The sequence below is a fragment of the Heterodontus francisci genome, unplaced genomic scaffold (genome assembly GCF_036365525.1).
Source record: "Heterodontus francisci isolate sHetFra1 unplaced genomic scaffold, sHetFra1.hap1 HAP1_SCAFFOLD_162, whole genome shotgun sequence".
NCBI lineage: Eukaryota > Metazoa > Chordata > Chondrichthyes > Heterodontiformes > Heterodontidae > Heterodontus > Heterodontus francisci.
Genome location: NW_027140217.1, coordinates 1,933,933 through 1,942,304, shown reverse-complemented (window position 1 = coordinate 1,942,304; position 8,372 = coordinate 1,933,933).

The window sequence follows — 8,372 nt, the reverse complement described above, 5'->3', positions numbered from 1 at the left end:
GTCAGAGAGTGATAGAGAGTGTCAGAGAGTGATAGAGAGTGTCAGAGAGTGTCTGGGAGTGTCAGAGAGTGTCTGAGAGTGTCAGAGAGTGATAGAGAGTGATAGAGAGTGTCAGAGAGTGTCATAGAATGATAGAGAGTGTCAGAGAGTGTCAGACAGTGTCAGAGAGTGATAGAGAGTGATAGAGAGTGTCAGAGAGTGTCAGACAGTGTCAGAGAGTGATAGAGAGTGTCAGAGAGTGTCTGAGAGTGTCAGAGAGTGTCTGAGAGTGTCAGAGAGTGATAGAGAGTGATAGAGTGATAGAGAGTGATAGAGAGTGTCAGAGAGTGTCAGAGAGTGTCAGAGAGTGTCAGAGAGTGTCAGAGAGTGATAGAGAGTGTCAGAGAGTGTCTGAGAGTGTCAGAGAGTGTCTGAGAGTGTCTGGGAGTGTCAGAGAGTGATAGAGAGTGTCAGAGAGTGTCAGACAGTGTCAGAGAGTGATAGAGAGTGATAGAGAGTTTCAGAGAGTCTCAGAGAGTGTCTGAGAGTGTCAGAGAGTGATAGAGAGTGTCAGAGAGTGTCTGAGAGTGTCAGAGAGGGTCTGAGAGTGTCAGAGAGTGATAGAGAGTGATAGAGAGTGTCAGAGAGTGTCAGACAGTGTCCGAGAGTGTTAGAGAGTGTCAGAGAGTGATAGAGAGTGTCAGAGAGTGTCTGAGAGTGTCTGAGAGTGTCAGAGAGTGATAGAGTGTGTCAGAGAGTGTCAGACAGTGTCAGAGAGTGACAGAGAGTGTCAGAGAGTGATAGAGAGTGTCAGAGAGTGTCTGAGAGTGTCTGAGAGTGTCAGAGAGTGATAGAGAGTGTCAGAGAGTGTCAGAGAGTGATAGAGAGTGTCAGAGAGTGTCAGACAGTGTCAGAGAGTGATAGAGAGTGATAGAGAGTGTCAGAGAGTGTCAGACAGTGTCAGAGAGTGATAGAGAGTATCAGAGAGTGATAGAGAGTGATAGAGAGTGTCAGAGAGTGTCAGAGAGTGTCTGAGAGTGTCAGTGAGTGTCTGAGAGTGTCAGAGAGTGATGGAGAGTGATAGAGTGTCACAGAGTGTCAGAGAGTGATAGCGAGTGTCAGAGAGTGTCAGACAGTGTCAGAGAGTGATAGAGAGTGTCAGAGAGTGTCAGACAGTGTCAGAGAGTGATAGAGAGTGATAGAGAGTGTCAGAGAGTGTCAGACAGTGTCAGAGAGTGATAGAGAGTGTCAGAGAGTGAGAGAGAGTGATAGAGAGTGTCAGAGAGTGTCAGAGAGTGTCTGAGAGTGTCTGAGAGTGTCAGAGAGTGATGGAGAGTTATAGAGTGTCACAGAGTGTCAGAGAGTGTCAGACAGTGTCAGAGAGTGTCAGACAGTGTCAGAGAGTGATAGAGAGTGTCAGAGAGTGATAGAGAGTGTCAGAGAGTGTCTGGGAGTGTCAGAGAGTGTCTGAGAGTGTCAGAGAGTGATAGAGAGTGTCAGAGAGTGTCAGAGAGTGTCAGAGAGTGTCAGAGAGTGATAGAGAGTGATAGAGAGTGTCAGAGAGTGTCAGAGAGTGATAGAGAGTGTCAGAGAGTGTCAGACAGTGTCAGAGAGTGATAGAGAGTGATAGAGAGTGTCAGAGAGTGTCAGACAGTGTCAGAGAGTGATAGAGAGTGTCAGAGAGTGATAGATTGTGTCAGAGAGTGTCTGAGAGTGTCAGAGAGTGTCTGAGAGTGTCAGAGAGTGTCAGAGAGTGATAGAGTGATAGAGAGTGTCAGAGAGTGATAGAGAGTGTCAGAGAGTGTCTGAGAGTGTCAGAAGGTGTCAGAGAGTGATAGAGAGTGTCTGAGAGTGTCAGATAGTGTCAGAGAGTGATAGAGAGTGATAGAGAGTGATAGAGAGTTTCAGAGAGTGTCAGAGAGTGTCAGAGAGTGATAGAGAGTGATAGAGAGTGTCAGAGAGTGATAGAGAGTGTCAGAGAGTGATAGTGAGTGTCAGAGAGTGATAGAGAGTGTCAGAGAGTGATAGAGAGTGATAGAGTGTGTCAGAGAGTGTCAGAGAGTGTCAGAGAGTGTCAGAGAGTGATAGAGAGTGATAGAGAGTGATAGAGAGTGATCGAGAGTGTCAGAGAGTGTCAGAGTGTGTCAGAGAGTGTCAGAGAGTGATAGAGAGTGATAGAGAGTTTCAGAGAGTGTCAGAGAGTGTCTGAGAGTGTCAGAGAGTGATAGAGAGTGTCAGAGAGTGATAGAGAGTGTCAGAGAGTGTCAGAGAGTGTCAGAGAGTGATAGAGAGTGATAGAGAGTGATAGAGAGTGATAGAGAGTGTCAGAGAGTTTCAGAGAGTGTCAGAGAGTGTCTGAGAGTGTCAGTGAGTGTATGAGAGTGTCAGAGAGTGATGGAGAGTTATAGAGTGTCACAGAGTGTCAGAGAGTGTCAGACAGTGTCAGAGAGTGTCAGACAGTGTCAGAGAGTGATAGAGAGTGTCAGAGAGTGATAGAGAGTGTCAGAGAGTGTCTGGGAGTGTCAGAGAGTGTCTGAGGGTGTCAGAGAGTGATAGAGAGTGATAGAGAGTGTCAGAGAGTGTCATAGAGTGATAGAGAGTGTCAGAGAGTGTCAGACAGTGTCAGAGAGTGATAGAGAGTGATAGAGAGTGTCAGAGAGTGTCAGACAGTGTCAGAGAGTGATAGAGAGTGTCAGAGAGTGATAGAGAGTGATAGAGAGTGTCAGAGAGTGTCAGAGAGTATGAGAGAGTGTCTGAGAGTGTCAGTGAGTGTATGAGAGTGTCAGAGAGTGATGGAGAGTGATAGAGTGTCACAGAGTGTCAGAGAGTGATAGCGAGTGTCAGAGAGTGTCAGACAGTGTCAGAGAGTGATAGAGAGTGTCAGAGAGTGTCAGACAGTGTCAGAGAGTGATAGAGAGTGATAGAGAGTGTCAGAGAGTGTCAGACAGTGTCAGAGAGTGATAGAGAGTGTCAGAGAGTGATAGAGAGTGATAGAGAGTGTCAGAGAGTGTCAGAGAGTGTCAGAGAGTGTCAGAGAGTGATGGAGAGTGTCAGAGAGTGATAGAGAGTGATAGAGAGTGTCAGAGAGTGTCAGAGAGTGTCTGAGAGTGTCAGTGAGTGTATGAGAGTGTCAGAGAGTGATGGAGAGTGATAGAGTGTCACAGAGTGTCAGAGAGTGATAGCGAGTGTCAGAGAGTGTCAGACAGTGTCAGAGAGTGATAGAGAGTGTCAGAGAGTGTCAGACAGTGTCAGAGAGTGATAGAGAGTGATAGAGAGTGTCAGAGAGTGTCAGACAGTGTCAGAGAGTGATAGAGAGTGTCAGAGAGTGATAGAGAGTGATAGAGAGTGTCAGAGAGTGTCAGAGAGTGTCAGAGAGTGTCTGAGAGTGTCAGTGAGTGTATGAGAGTGTCAGAGAGTGATGGAGAGTTATAGAGTGTCACAGAGTGTCAGAGAGTGTCAGACAGTGTCAGAGAGTGTCAGACAGTGTCAGAGAGTGATAGAGAGTGTCAGAGAGTGATAGAGAGTGTCAGAGAGTGTCTGGGAGTGTCAGAGAGTGTCAGAGAGTGTCAGAGAGTGATAGAGAGTGATAGAGAGTGTCAGAGAGTGTCATAGAGTGATAGAGAGTGATAGAGAGTGTCAGACAGTGTCAGAGAGTGACAGAGAGTGTCAGAGAGTGATAGAGAGTGTCAGAGAGTGTCAGAGAGTGATAGAGAGTGTCTGAGAGTGTCAGAGAGTGATAGAGAGTGTCAGAGAGTGTCAGAGAGTGATATAGAGTGTCAGAGAGTGTCAGACAGTGTCAGAGAGTGATAGAGAGTGATAGAGAGTGTCAGAGAGTGTCAGACAGTGTCAGAGAGTGTCAGAGAGTGATAGAGAGTGTCTGAGAGTGTCAGAGAGTGATAGAGTGTGTCAGAGAGTGTCAGACAGTGTCAGAGAGTGACAGAGAGTGTCAGAGAGTGATAGAGAGTGTCAGAGAGTGTCTGAGAGTGTCTGAGAGTGTCTGAGAGTGTCTGAGAGTGTCTGAGAGTGATAGAGAGTGTCAGAGAGTGTCAGAGAGTGATATAGATTGTCAGAGAGTGTCAGACAGTGTCAGAGAGTGATAGAGAGTGATAGAGAGTGTCAGAGAGTGTCAGACAGTGTCAGAGAGTGATAGAGAGTGTCAGAGAGTGATAGAGAGTGATAGAGAGTGTCAGAGAGTGTCAGAGAGTGTCTGAGACTGTCAGTGAGTGTCTGAGAGTGTCAGAGAGTGTCAGAGTGTGTCAGAGAGTGTCAGAGAGTGATAGAGAGTGATAGAGAGTTTCAGAGAGTGTCAGAGAGTGTCTGAGAGTGTCAGAGAGTGATAGAGAGTGTCAGAGAGTGATAGAGATTGTCAGAGAGTGTCAGAGAGTGTCAGAGAGTGATAGAGAGTGATAGAGAGTGATAGAGAGTGATAGAGAGTGTCAGAGAGTGTCAGAGAGTGTCAGAGAGTGTCTGAGAGTGTCAGTGAGTGTATGAGAGTGTCAGAGAGTGATGGAGAGTTATAGAGTGTCACAGAGTGTCAGAGAGTGTCAGACAGTGTCAGAGAGTGTCAGACAGTGTCAGAGAGTGATAGAGAGTGTCAGAGAGTGATATAGAGTGTCAGAGAGTGTCTGGGAGTGTCAGAGAGTGTCTGAGGGTGTCAGAGAGTGATAGAGAGTGATAGAGAGTGTCAGAGAGTGTCATAGAGTGATAGAGAGTGTCAGAGAGTGTCAGACAGTGTCAGAGAGTGATAGAGAGTGATAGAGAGTGTCAGAGAGTGTCAGACAGTGTCAGAGAGTGATAGAGAGTGTCAGAGAGTGATAGAGAGTGATAGAGAGTGTCAGAGAGTGTCAGAGAGTATGAGAGAGTGTCTGAGAGTGTCAGTGAGTGTATGAGAGTGTCAGAGAGTGATGGAGAGTGATAGAGTGTCACAGAGTGTCAGAGAGTGATAGCGAGTGTCAGAGAGTGTCAGACAGTGTCAGAGAGTGATAGAGAGTGTCAGAGAGTGTCAGACAGTGTCAGAGAGTGATAGAGAGTGATAGAGAGTGTCAGAGAGTGTCAGACAGTGTCAGAGAGTGATAGAGAGTGTCAGAGAGTGATAGAGAGTGATAGAGAGTGTCAGAGAGTGTCAGAGAGTGTCAGAGAGTGTCTGAGAGTGTCAGTGAGTGTATGAGAGTGTCAGAGAGTGATGGAGAGTTATAGAGTGTCACAGAGTGTCAGAGAGTGTCAGACAGTGTCAGAGAGTGTCAGACAGTGTCAGAGAGTGATAGAGAGTGTCAGAGAGTGATAGAGAGTGTCAGAGAGTGTCTGGGAGTGTCAGAGAGTGTCTGAGAGTGTCAGAGAGTGATGGAGAGTGATAGAGAGTGTCAGAGAGTGTCATAGAGTGATAGAGAGTGTCAGAGAGTGTCAGACAGTGTCAGAGAGTGATAGAGAGTGATAGAGAGTGTCAGAGAGTGTCAGACAGTGTCAGAGAGTGATAGAGAGTGTCAGAGAGTGTCTGAGAGTGTCAGAGAGTGTCTGAGAGTGTCAGAGAGTGATAGAGAGTGATAGAGTGATAGAGAGTGATAGAGAGTGTCAGAGAGTGTCTGAGAGTGTCAGAGAGTGTCTGAGAGTGTCTGAGAGTGTCAGAGAGTGATAGAGAGTGATAGAGATTGTCAGAGAGTGTCAGACAGTGTCAGAGAGTGATAGAGAGTGTCAGAGAGTGTCAGACAGTGTCAGAGAGTGATAGAGAGTGATAGAGAGTTTCAGAGAGTCTCAGAGAGTGTCTGAGAGTGTCAGAGAGTGATAGAGAGAGTCAGAGAGTGTCTGAGAGTGTCAGAGAGGGTCTGAGAGTGTCAGAGAGTGATAGAGAGTGACGGAGAGTGTCAGAGAGTGTCAGACAGTGTCCGAGAGTGTTAGAGAGTGTCAGAGAGTGATAGAGAGTGTCAGAGAGTGTCTGAGAGTGTCTGAGAGTGTCAGAGAGTGATAGAGTGTGTCAGAGAGTGTCAGACAGTGTCAGAGAGTGACAGAGAGTGTCAGAGAGTGATAGAGAGTGTCAGAGATTGTCTGAGAGTGTCTGAGAGTGTCTGAGAGTGTCAGAGAGTGATAGAGAGTGTCAGAGAGTGTCAGAGAGTGATATAGAGTGTCAGAGAGTGTCAGACAGTGTCAGAGAGTGATAGAGAGTGATAGAGAGTGTCAGAGAGTGTCAGACAGTGTCAGAGAGTGATACAGAGTGTCAGAGAGTGATAGAGAGTGATAGAGAGTGTCAGAGAGTGTCAGAGAGTGTCTGAGAGTGTCAGTGAGTGTCTGAGAGTGTCAGAGAGTGACGGAGAGTGATAGAGTGTCACAGAGTGTCAGAGAGTGATAGCGAGTGTCAGAGAGTGTCAGACAGTGTCAGAGAGTGATAGAGAGTGTCAGAGAGTGTCAGACAGTGTCAGAGAGTGATAGAGAGTGATAGAGAGTGTCAGAGAGTGTCAGACAGTGTCAGTGAGTGATAGAGAGTGTCAGAGAGTGATAGAGAGTGATAGAGTGATAGAGAGTGATAGAGAGTGTCAGAGAGTGTCAGAGAGTGTCAGAGAGTGTCTGAGAGTGTCAGAGAGTGATAGAGAGTGTCAGAGAGTGTCTGAGAGTGTCAGAGAGTGTCAGAGAGTGTCTGAGGGTGTCTGAGAGTGTCAGAGAGTGATAGAGAGTGATAGAGATTGTCAGAGAGTGTCAGACAGTGTCAGAGAGTGGTAGAGAGTGTCAGAGAGTGTCAGACAGTGTCAGAGAGTGATAGAGAGTGATAGAGAGTTTCAGAGAGTCTCAGAGAGTGTCTGAGAGTGTCAGAGAGTGATAGAGAGTGTCAGAGAGTGTCTGAGAGTGTCAGTGAGGGTCTGAGAGTGTCAGAGAGTGATAGAGAGTGATAGAGAGTGTCAGAGATTGTCAGACAGTGTCAGAGAGTGATAGAGAGTGTCAGAGAGTGATAGAGAGTGTCAGAGAGTGTCTGAGAGTGTCTGAGAGTGTCAGAGAGTGATAGAGAGTGTCAGAGAGTGTCAGACAGTGTCAGAGAGTGACAGAGAGTGTCAGAGAGTGATAGAGAGTGTCAGAGAGTGTCTGAGAGTGTCTGAGAGTGTCTGAGAGTGTCAGAGAGTGATAGAGAGTGTCAGAGAGTGTCAGAGAGTGATAGAGAGTGTCAGAGAGTGTCAGACAGTGTCAGAGATTGATAGAGAGTGATAGAGAGTGTCAGAGAGTGTCAGACAGTGTCAGAGAGTGATAGAGAGTGTCAGAGAGTGATAGAGAGTGATAGAGAGTGTCAGAGAGTGTCAGAGAGTGTCTGAGAGTGTCAGTGAGTGTCTGAGAGTGTCAGAGAGTGATGGAGAGTGATAGAGTGTCACAGAGTGTCAGAGAGTGATAGTGAGTGTCAGAGAGTGTCAGACAGTGTCAGAGAGTGATAGAGAGTGTCAGAGAGTGTCAGACAGTGTCAGAGAGTGATAGAGAGTGATAGAGAGTGTCAGAGAGTGTCAGACAGTGTCAGAGAGTGATAGAGAGTGTCAGAGAGTGATAGAGAGTGATAGAGAGTGTCAGAGAGTGTCAGAGAGTGTCTGAGAGTGTCAGTGAGTGTCTGAGAGTGTCAGAGAGTGATGGAGAGTTATATAGTGTCACAGAGTGTCAGAGAGTGATAGCGAGTGTCAGAGAGTGTCAGACAGTGTCAGAGAGTGATAGTGAGTGTCTGAGAGTGTCAGAGAGTGTCTGAGAGTGTCTGAGAGTGTCAGAGAGTGTCTGAGAGTGTCAGAGAGTGTCAGAGAGTGTCAGAGAGTGATAGAGAGTGTCAGAGAGTGTCAGAGAGTGATAGAGAGTTTCAGAGAGTGTCAGACAGTGTCAGAGAGTGATAGAGAGTGATAGAGAGTGTCAGAGAGTGTCAGACAGTGTCAGAGAGTGATAGAGAGTGTCAGAGAGTGTCAGACAGTGTCAGAGAGTGATAGAGAGTGATAGAGAGTGTCAGAGAGTGTCAGACAGTGTCAGAGAGTGATAGAGAGTGATAGAGAGTGATAGAGAGTGATAGAGAGTGATAGAGAGTGTCAGAGAGTGTCAGAGAGTTTCAGTGAGTGTCTGAGAGTGTCAGAGAGTGATGGAGAGTGATAGAGTGTCACAGAGTGTCAGAGAGTGATAGCGAGTGTCAGAGAGTGTCAGAAAGTGTCAGAGAGTGATAGAGAGTGTCAGAGAGTGTCAGACAGTGTCAGAGAGTGATAGAGAGTGATAGAGAGTGTCAGAGAGTGTCAGACAGTGTCAGAGAGTGATAGAGAGTGTCAGAGAGTGATAGAGAGTGATAGAGAGTGTCAGAGAGTGTCAGAGAGTGTCTGAGAGTGTCAGTGAGTGTCTGAGAGTGTCAGAGAGTGATGGAGAGTTATAGAGTGTCACAGTGTTTCAGAGAGTGATAGCGA